Genomic DNA, 11,061 nt, shown 5'->3' with positions numbered 1-11,061 from the left:
ATGGTGGATAATCTTTTTAAAGTGCTGTTGGATCCTGTTTGCTAGGATCTTGTTGAGAATCTTAGCATCCATATTCATTAGTGATATTGGTCTGAAATTCTCCTTTTTGGGAGGGTCTTTGCCTGGTTTGGGGATCAGGGTAATGCTGGCTTCATAGAAGGAGTTTGGAAGTTTTCCTTCTGCTTCAATTTTTTGAAACAGCTTCAGGAGAATAGGTGTTATTTCTTCTTTGAAAGTTTGGTAGAATTCCCCAGGGAATCTATCAGGTGCAGGGCTCTTGCTTTTCAGGAGGTTTTGATAACTGCTTCAATCTCGTGACTAGATATCAGTCTATTCAGGTTGTCAATTTCTTCCTGGTTCAGTTTTGGGAGTTTATAGTTTTCCAGGAATGCATCCATTTCATCTATGTTGCTTAGCTTATTGGCATATAACTGTTGATAATAACTTCTGATGATTGTTTCTACTTCCTTGGTGTTAGTTGTGATCTCTCTATTTTCATTCATCATTTTATGAATTTGGGCTTTCTCTCTTTTCTTTTGGATTAGTGTGGCCAATGGTTGATCGATCTTACTGATTCGTTCAAAAAAAAAAAAAAACCAGCTTCTCATTTCATAGATATGTTCTACTGTATCACTGGCTTCTCCCTCATTGATCTCTGCTCTAATCTTGATGATTTTCCTTCTTATGTGTGGAGTTGGTTTGATTTGTTGTTGATTCTCCAGTTCTTAAGGTGTAGAGACAGCTGGTGTATTCTAGATTTTTCAGGTTTATTTTTGAGGGAGGCTTGGATGGCTATGTATTTCCCCCTTAGGACCGCCTTTGCTGTATCCCAAAGGTTTGGACCGAAGTGTCTTCATTCTCATTGGTTTCCATGAATTGTTTCAGTTCTTCTTTGATCACCTGGTTGATCCAAACATTTGTAAGCAAGGTGGTCTTTAGCTTCCAGGTGTTTGAGTTCCTTCTGAACTTTTCCTTGTGATTGAGCTCTAGTTTCAAAGCCTTGTGACCTGAGAATATGCAGGATATAATCTCAGTCTTTTGGTATCAGTTGAGTCCTGATTTGTGACCCAGTATGTGGTCTATTCTTGAGAAGGTTCCATGTGCACTTGAGAAGAATGAATATTCTGTTGTTTTAGGGTGGAATGTTCTGTATATATCTATGAGGTCCATCAGGTCCAATGTGTCATTCAATGCTCTCGTTTCTTTATTGATTTTCTGCTTCGATGATCTGTCTATTTCTGAAAGAGGCATGTTAAGATCTCCTACTATTAATGTATTCATATCAATATGACTCTTTATCTTGATTAACAGTTTTCTTATGTAATTGGCTGCTCCCATATTGGGGGCATAGATATTTACAATTGTTAGATCATCTTGGTGGATAGTTCCTTTAAAAATGATGTAGTGTCCTTCTGTATCTCTGACTACAGTCTTTAGTTTAAAATCTAATTTATCTGATATGAGAATCGCTACCCTGGCCTTCTTTTGAGGCCCACTGGCATGAAAGATTCTTCTGCATCCCTTCACTTTCAGTCTGGGTGTATCTTTAGGTTCAAAATGGGTCTCTTGTAGACAACATATGGATGGGTCCTGTAATTTTATCTAATCTGAAACCCTGTGCCATTTTATGTGCGCATTTAGGCCATTCACATAGAGAGTGAATGTTTTTATGGACATCATATTACCTTTGAAGTATTTCTTCCTGTAGATTGTCTCTATATTTCTGTTCAATGCTATTCTTAGGATTTTTCCTCTTTCATAGAACCCCTCTTAATATTTCCTGCAGTGTCAGCTTGGTGGTTGCATAGTCTTTTAAGCCTTGCTGGTCTTGGAAACTCTTTATCTCTCCATCCATTTTGAATGTCAGTCTTGCTGGATAAAGTATTCTTGGCTCCATGTTCTTCTCATTTAGTGCCCTGTATATATCTTGCCAGCCCTTTCTGGCTTGCCAGGTCTCTCTGGACAGGTCTGACATTATTCTGATGGGCTTTCCTTGTAAGTAAGGAGCCTCTTTGACCTAGCGGCTTTCAAGAGATTATACCTACAATTATGATTCCTCAGATTGACTATCAGGTTCCTGATGTTTTCTGGAATCTATAATCTTGGGTGGAGATCGTTCGGCCTCTAGTACATGAACGCTGGTTCCATTCGCGAGGTTGAGAAAATTTTTATGAAGATCTGGTTCCACTATATCTTCTAGACTTCTTTCTTTCTCCTCCCCATCAGGGATTCCAATAATTCTGATGTTGGAATGTTTCATGGCGTCATTTATTTCCCTGATTCTGTTTTCGTGGCTTCCAAGCTGTTTGTTCCAGGCTTCCTCCTGATCCTTTCTCTCTGTTTGTCCTCCAGATCACTACTTCTATCTTCTGTCTCAGGTACCCTAGCTTTGAGAGAATTTAGATTAGATTGGAACTCATTGAGAGCATTGTGAACCTCATCTCTGGCAGCTTTTAGCTCTGCCCTAACATTATGAACATCTTCTTTGGTCACTTCCAATTCAGCCCTAATCAATTCCGTTTGGTCATCCATGGCTTTCTCCAACCCAGCTACTGCCTGGATAATTGTTAGCCTGAATTCTCTTTCCAACATATTGTCTATGTTGATAGATGTTAGCTCTGTTCCAGAAGGTCCAACCTCTGTATTTTTCTTCTGTTGGGCATTCCTCCTCCTAGTTATTTTGGTGAGAGATAACTGAACAGATGTAGCTGGTTGTATCGACCGTGGTGCAGTCTAGGTACACCCTGGAACACTTCTGAGCATTCAGGATTCCCCACCCATACGAGAGAAAAAAGAAAAGAAAAAGAAAAAAAAAAAAACAAAGAGAAGGAGAGAGACAGGAAAGAAAGGGAAGATAAAAGAGAAGGTTCAGCCCAAATGGGCCCCAAGGTAAGATTTATGAAGTATACAAAAAAAACAGACAAAGAAAAAGACTAATAAAAGTATATGACAAGAGAAAAAAATTATACATATATATATATATATATATATATATATATATATATATATATATATATAATATATGCAAATAAAGGAAAAACCTCATCAAAAAGAACCCCAAGTGTAAGATTTATATACTATCAGGACAAACACAAAGACACAGAAACACTGGTGGAAGAAAAAGATGGGAGAGTGGTTATAAATTCTCAGTGTGGGCGAGGAAGGTTGTTTTGATTTTTCTTGGATGTATCTTGATATCTTTGTTAAAGGACTCAACTTTCCTAAGATAAAGGGGGATTAAAAATTGGTTTACCTATAGGGGTAGTATTGATTGGGGAAAGGGGATTACTTTGAAGTTTAACTCTATATGAATATTAGAAAATAAAAACAAAAAAGAAATAAACTAGACTAAACTAAACTAAAATTAAAAAAAAAAGAAATTTAAAAAATAGAAATGCAAAAGAAAAACACAGGTGTATGTATCAAAAATTTCAGGTTAGAAGGTTATTATGGAATTTGATGTACTGGACAGCTCACTGTGATGGTAAATAGGTTAAAAAGTTATCTATATAAAAAATGAGCCAGAATAGTGGGAACAAATTAAAAATAAAAGTTGTCCTATGAAGTAGTGGTGGTTGTTCTCTTGTAGTCCTTTTTTTTTTTTTTCTTTCCTGCTTGGTTTTCTGGGGGAGGGGCCTGCCACGTGGGTTGTCAGTCAATGATGTTCCCTGAGTTAAGTCCTCCCGCCCCCTTCAAGGGGGTGGCTTCTGAGGAAACCAGTTTTTTCAGGCTTTTGTTCTCTGGAGGTTTTTATGTTTGTCCACTTTTTTTTCTCTCTCTCGCCTTGACCGCTTTTGATGGTTTTTGTAGGTTTAGAGGAAAGCAAACTGCACCCTGACCTTGCTATCAGAGGGAAGCCTCAGTCTGGCTGCAGAGCCCATATAAATTCCCCCTTGGCTGCTGGCAGAGCAGGTTCCAAGTCGCGGTCCTTGGGGATGCAGGATCTTCTGCTTGTACCCAAAACCATGGCAGTGGCAGCTGTCTGGACAGCTCCAGACTGTCAGAGAGGTTCCAAGCAGTGATCACACACTGAGATTATCCCGCTGGCCCTGGCTTGGAGTGCCTGGTCTTTCTGGGTCTAAGAGCGCCCGACTTCTGCGCACCTCTCTCAGGGTAGGCTGTGGGTTGCGCTTGCACGTCTCAGGCTCTTAGAGCGGGGCGCAGGTACGAAAACACCAGGCTGGGCCTTTGCACACCTCTCTCAGGGGAGAGTTTGGGGCACGTGTCTCAGGCTCTGAAGCAATGGCGCGGGTCTAAGAGCACCAGGTGGGCCTTTGTACACCTCTCTCAGGGGAGGGTGATGGGCGCGGGGGTCTTAGGCTCTGTAGCAGCGCTCTGCATTCTGCCATCTGGCATGGCTCCCAGCCCTCACAGGAGCTGGACCCCAGGCAATCTCCGGCACGCTGGCGGCTCAGGGACCAAGACTGGTTTCTCCGAGGCACTCTCTGGCTCAGCACCAGGGGAGGCTGTCCTGGGTCCGGGGACTTAAGCCCCTGTCCTTAGCTGCCCCGATTCCCACAACCCCCCCCCCCCCCCGCGCGATCCTTTGCTCTTTTGGAGTGCTTTCAACCAGTCTCCAAGTTAATGCTGGTCCCCAGATGCAGGGCACTCTCATATTAGTGGTATTACTTTCCAATCGGTCACCTCTGGTGGCTCCCTCCCCCTTTTGTTTATCTTCTGATATCAGTCCGACGTTCCCACTCCACTTTACCTGCCCACTGGCGTCTTCTGCCCCTGTAGAGATGCAGACATGTATAATTCTGATCTCAGGCTGATTTCATGGGTGATTGGGGTTCTTTGATAGGTAATCAGCTCACTTTAGGGTACAGGTTGAAAAGGTGTCTCCTCCTACTTCCCCGCCATCTTGTCTCCCCCCACATTATTAGTTTTTGATGTAATGTTGCATACTGGATTTCTAAAAATTTTTTTAAGATTTATTTATTTGACAGAGAGAGCTCACAAGTAGGCAGAGAGGCAGACACAGAGAGAGGAGGAAGCAAGATCCCCACTGAGCAGAAAGCACAATGCAGGGCTCCATCCCAGGACCCTGAGATAATGACCTGAGATGAAGGCAGAGTTTTAACCCACTGAGCCACCCAGACGTATATCGGGGTTGTTGTTTTTTTTTATTCTTTTTTTTAAATTCTTTTTAAAAAATTCTATATTTTTAAAAATTCTTTCCAGTGTTTAGAATTCATTGTTTATGCACCATGCCCGGTGCCCATAAAATATATATCCTCCATAATATCCACCACTAGGCTACCCAACTCCCGACCCCCCACCCCTTCAAAACCCTCAGATTGTTTTTCAGAGTCCATAGTCTCTCATGGTTCAACTTCCCCTCCAATTTCCCCCAACTCCCTTCTCCTCTCCATCTCTCCATGTCCTCTGCGTTATTTCTTATGCTCCACAAATAAGTGAAACCATATGATAATGGACTCTGCTTAACTTATTTCACTCAGCATAATCTCTTCCAGTCCCGTCCATGTTGCTACAAAATTTGGGTATTCAGCCCTTCTGATGGAGGCACAATACTCCATAGTGTATATGGACCACATCTTCCTTATCCATTCGTCCGTTGAAGGGCATCTTGGTTCTTTCCACGGTTTGGCAACCGTGGCCATTGCTGCTATAAACATTGGGGTATAGATGGCCCTTCTTTTCACTCCATCTGTATCATTGGGGTAAATACCCTGTAGTGCAATTGCAGGGTCATAGGGAAGCTCTATTTTTAATTTCTTGAGGAATCTCCACACTGTTCCCAAAGTGGCTGCAGCAACTTGCATTCCCATCAACACTGTAAGAGAGTTCCCCTTTCTCCACATCCTCTCCAACACACGTTGTTTCCTGTCTTGTTAATTTTGGCCATCTGAACTGGTGTAAGGTGATATCTCAATGTGGTTTTAATTTAAATCTCCCTGATGGCTAGTGATGATGAACATTTTTCATGTGTCTGATAGCCATTTGTATGTCTTCATTGGAGAAGTGTCTGTTCATATCTTCTGCCCATTTTTTGATATGATTGTCTGTTTTGTGTGTGTTGAGTTTGAGGAGTTCTTTATAGATCCTGGATATCAACCTTTTGTCTGTACTGTCATTTGCAAATATCTTCTCCCATTCCGTGGCTTGCCTCTTTGTTTTTTTGACTGTTTCCTTTGCTGTGCAGAAGCTTTTGATTTTGATGAAGTCCCAAAAGTTTATTTTTGCTTTTGTTTCCTTTGCCTTTGGAGACATATCTTGAAAGAATTTGCTGTGGCTGATATCGAAGAGGTTACTGCCTATGTTCTCTAGGATTCTGATGGATTCTTGTCTCATGTTGAGGTCTTTTATCCACTTTGAGTTTATTTTTGTGTACGGTGTAAGAGAATGGTCGAGTTTCATTCTTCTACATATAGCTGCCCAGTTTTCCCAGCACCATTTATTGAAGAGACTGTCTTTTTTCCACTGTATATTTTTAACTGTTTTGTCAAAGATTGTTTGCATATAGACTTGAGGGTCCATGTCTGGGCTCTCTACTCTGTTCCACTGGTCTATGTGTCTGTTTTTATGCCAGTACCATGCTGTCTTGGTGATCACAGCTTTGTAGTAAAGCTTGAAATCAGGTAATGTGATGCCCCCAGCTTTATTTTTGTTTCTCAACATTTCCTTAGCGATTCGGGGTCTCTTTTGGTTCCATACAAATTTCTGGATTATTTGCTCCAGCTCCTTGAAAAAATGACAGTGGAATTTTGATCAGAATGCCATTTAAAGTATAGATTGCTCTAGGCAATATAGACATTTTTTTAAAGTTTTTATTTATTTATTTGACAGAGATCACAAGTAGAGAGGCAGCCAGAGAGAGAGAGAGAGAGGGAAGCAGGCTCCCTGCTGAGCAGAGAGCCCAACGCGGGACTGGATCCCAGGACCCTGAGACCATGACCCTAGCCGAAGGCAGTGGCTTACCCACTGAGCCACCCAGGCGCCCGGCAATATAGCAATGTTTATTCTTCTGATCCAAGAGTATGGAATGGTCTTCCATCTTTTTGTGTCTTCTTCAATTTCTTTCATGAGTGTTCTATATTTCCTTGAGTACAAATCCTTTACCTCTTTGGTTAGGTTTATTCCTAGGTATCTTATGGTTCTTGGTGCTATAGTAAATGGAATCAATTCTCTAATTTCCCTTTCTGTATTTTCATTGTTCGTGTATATGAAAGCCACTGATTTCTGTAGGTTGACTTTGTATCCTGCCACGTTACTGAATTGCTGTATGAGTTCTAGTAGTTTGGGGGTGGAGTCTTTTGGGTTTTCCATATAAAGAATCATGTCATCTGCGAAGAGAGAGAGTTTGACTTCTTCATTACCAATTTGGATACCTTTTATTTCTCTTTGTTGTCCCATTGCTGTTGCTAGGACTCTAATACTATTTTGAAAAAGAGTGGTGAGAGTGGGCATCCTTGTCGTGTTCCTGATCTCAACAGGAAGGCTGCAAGCTTTTTCCCATTGAGGATGATATTTGCTATGGTCTTTCATAGATACATTTTAGGAAGTTCAGGAATGTTCCCTCTATCTCTAGACTTTGAAGCGTTTTAATATGGAACGGATGCTGGATTTTGTCAAATGCTTTTTCTGCATCGATTGAGAGGACCATGTGGTTCTTCTCTCTTCTCTTATTGATTTGTTCTATCACATTGATTGATTTGCGAATGTTGAACCATCCTTGTATCCCAGGAATGAATCCCACCTGGTCATGGTGGATAATCTTTTTAATGTGCTGTTGGATCCTGTTTGCTAGGATCTTGTTGAGAATCTTAGCATCCATATTCATTAGTGATATTGGTCTGAAATTCTCCTTTTTGGGAGGGTCTTTGCCTGGTTTGGGGATCAGGGTAATGCTGGCTTCATAGAAAGAGTCCGGAAGTTTTCCTTCTGCTTCAATTTTTGGAAACAGCTTCAGGAGAATAGGTGTTATTTCATCTTTGAACGTTTGGTAGAATTCCCCAGGGAATCTGTCAGGTCCTGGGCTCTTGTTTTTTGGGAGGTTTTTGATCACTGCTTCAATCTCGTGACTAGATATCAGTCTATTCAGGTTGTCAATTTCTTCCTGGTTCAGTTTTGGGAGTTTATAGTTTTCCAGCAATGCATCCATTTCATCTAGGTTGGTTAGCTTATTGGCATATTACTGTTGATAATAATTTCTGATGATTGTTTCTACTTCCTTGGTGTTAGTTGTGATCTCTCCATTTTCATCCATAATTTTATAAGTTTGGGCTTTCTCTCTTTTCTTTTGGATTAGTGTGGCCAATGGTTGATCTATCTTATTGATTCTTTCAAAAAACCAGCTTCTAGTTTCATTGATACGTTCTACTGTATCTCTGGTTTCTACCTCATTGATAATGTATACTGTTATGCTGAAAATAATAAAAGAAACTAATAATGCACTTTATGGTGACTAACATGACATAACTAACATAACATAACATAACATAACGTAATGTAACATAACGTAACATAACATAACATAACATAACATAACATAACATAACAAGAGAAAGAAATCCAATATGTCCCATGTAAAATGCAGAAATGTCCAGGCATTTTTGATCCAAAGTTGGGTAAAATATTAAGAAAGGATGAAAATGGAAATAGGGGAAACTGTCTGCATATCCAACAGAATAAAAAGTTAATAAAGTGAGTTACTTAAATGTAAGGAGATGTTGAATTCAAACAAATGAAAATTCTAGGCAATAAATAGAGGAGCAGATTCTACTTCCATAACCTGGTTGAAGAATAGTAGCTCCTGCCTCTGAGGCTGTGAGTGCTGCAATCATTTGGGCATTTCTTCAACCACAGGATAAATTACCCTTACATTACTGGAACCCCAGTGATTCTTTTCAGATCCCTCTTTATGTCTCTGTTCCTCAGACTATAGATAAAGGGGTTCAGCATGGGTGTGGCCACTTCACTTGCATGGGATCTCTGGGGAGCAGCAGAACAAATGTATACTCCTAGGCTCATACAAAAAAAATAAGTAGACAACAAAGAGGTGAGATGCACAGGTGGAAAATGCTTTATAATTACCCTGAGCTGATGATATTCCATATATGGTGGAAACTATCTTAGTGTAAGAGTAAAGGATCCCAGTAAAAGCACCACCACCCAGCACTACAACTTAAAGTACCTCAACAACTTACTAAGAAAGTTATCAAAACAGGCAAGTTGGACTATTTCATCGACTTCACAAAAATAGTGGGGAATATGCAATTGTATACAGAAGGAAAGCTGCAACATCATTATGCTTTGTAAGAAGGAGTTCAGGATACATGTGATCCAGGACAGAAGAACTAGCGGTCCACGGAACTGAAGACTCATGATTACTGGGTAGTGCAGTGGGTGGCAGGTGGCCACAAGCCAGTCATAGGCCATCACAGCCAGGAGAAAGACATCCAATACAGCAAAGAGTGTGAAAAAAAATACATCTGGGTGAGGCAGCCTTCAAAAGTTATGACTTTGCTCTCTGTCTGGATGTTACACAGCATCTTGGGGACAGTAGTGGAAGTGAAACAGATGTCTACAAAGGACAGGTTGGCGAGGAAGAAGTACATGGGCCTGTGGAGGTGGGAGTCAGAGCTAACGGCCAGGATGATGAAAAGGTTTCCTAACACAGTGACCAGGTACATGGAGGGGAAAAGCCCAAATATGATGAGCTGTAGTTCTGGGTCCTCTGATAATTCCAGAAGAAGAAATTCTGAAATTCGTGTATCATTTCCTGGTTCCATGTGGTGAGACGACTACCAGGGAACAAAAAATAAAATGACTGATTTTCTCAATAATGAAAACTACAAATATCATTGAAATTCTATATTTTTTATTTTACACTCAAATATTCAATAGCCACAGTTTTTATATGGAATGTGCCCCCTTTGGACCCCATAAGTCAGCCTGAAAAGGAATGCCATCCCCCACTTGACCTTTCCCCCAAGTGTTCATATATTCTATACTCTCTTTCATTAACATATAATGTATTAATTGTTTCAGGGGTGTAGGCCTGTAATTCATCAGTCTAATACAGTTTACAGCAATCAGCATAGTACAAACCCTCGTCAATGACCACCACCAAGCCACCCTATCCTTCCTACCTCCCTCACCTCCAGCAACTCTCAGTTTGTTTCCTGAGATTGAGCCTTTTAAGATTTGTCTCCCTGTCTGGTTTTATCTTGTTTCGTTTTTCCGTCCCTTCCCCTATGATCCTCTGTCTTGTTTCTCAAATTCCTCATATCAGTGAGAGCATATGAAAATTGTCTCTGATTGACTTATTTTGCTTAGCATAATACCCTCTAGTTTCATCCACGTCATTGCAAATTGCAAGCTGTCAGTTTTTCTGATGGATACATAGTATTTCATTGTATATATATACCACATCTTCTTTATCCATTCATCTGTTGAGGGACATCTAGGCTATTTCCATAGTTTGGCTATTGTGAACATGGTTGTTATAAACATTGGGGTGAACTTGCTCCTTTGGATCATTACATTTGTTCTTTTAGGGTAAATAACCAGTGCAATTTCTGGGTCATAGGGTAGTTCTATTTTCAAATTTTTGAGAAACCTCCATACTTTTCTCCAGAGTGCCTGCACCAGCTTCCATCCCACCAAGAGTGTAGGAGGATGGCCCTTTCTCTGCATGCTTGTCAACACCTGCCATTTCATGACTAATTTTGGCCATTTTGACTGGTGTGAGGTGGTATCTCACTGTGGTTTTCATTTGTATTTACCTGATTCCGAGTGATGTTGAGCACTTTTTCACATTACATTTGTTCTTTTAGGGTAAATAACCAGTGCAATTTCTGGGTCATAGGGTAGTTCTATTTTCAAATTTTTGAGAAACCTCCATACTTTTCTCCAGAGTGCCTGCACCAGCTTCCATCCCACCAAGAGTGTAGGAGGATGGCCCTTTCTCTGCATGCTTGTCAACACCTGCCATTTCATGACTAATTTTGGCCATTTTGACTGGTGTGAGGTGGTATCTCACTGTGGTTTTCATTTGTATTTACCTGATTCCGAGTGATGTTGAGCACTTTTTCA

General features: G+C 40.7%; 1 pseudogene; it reads right to left on the bottom strand.

The window, feature by feature from the left end:
- Positions 1–8,841: 8,841 nt before the first annotated feature.
- LOC111143917 lies at positions 8,842–9,755 on the bottom strand (annotated as a pseudogene).
- Between the last annotated feature and the right edge of the window lie 1,306 nt (positions 9,756–11,061).

Source organism: Enhydra lutris, unplaced genomic scaffold (genome assembly GCF_002288905.1).
Source record: "Enhydra lutris kenyoni isolate GAN:26980312 unplaced genomic scaffold, ASM228890v2 scaffoldscaffold10, whole genome shotgun sequence".
Taxonomy (NCBI): domain Eukaryota; kingdom Metazoa; phylum Chordata; class Mammalia; order Carnivora; family Mustelidae; genus Enhydra; species Enhydra lutris.
The sequence above is the reverse complement of the archived record's forward strand: the minus strand, read 5'-3'. Positions and strand labels throughout refer to the sequence as shown.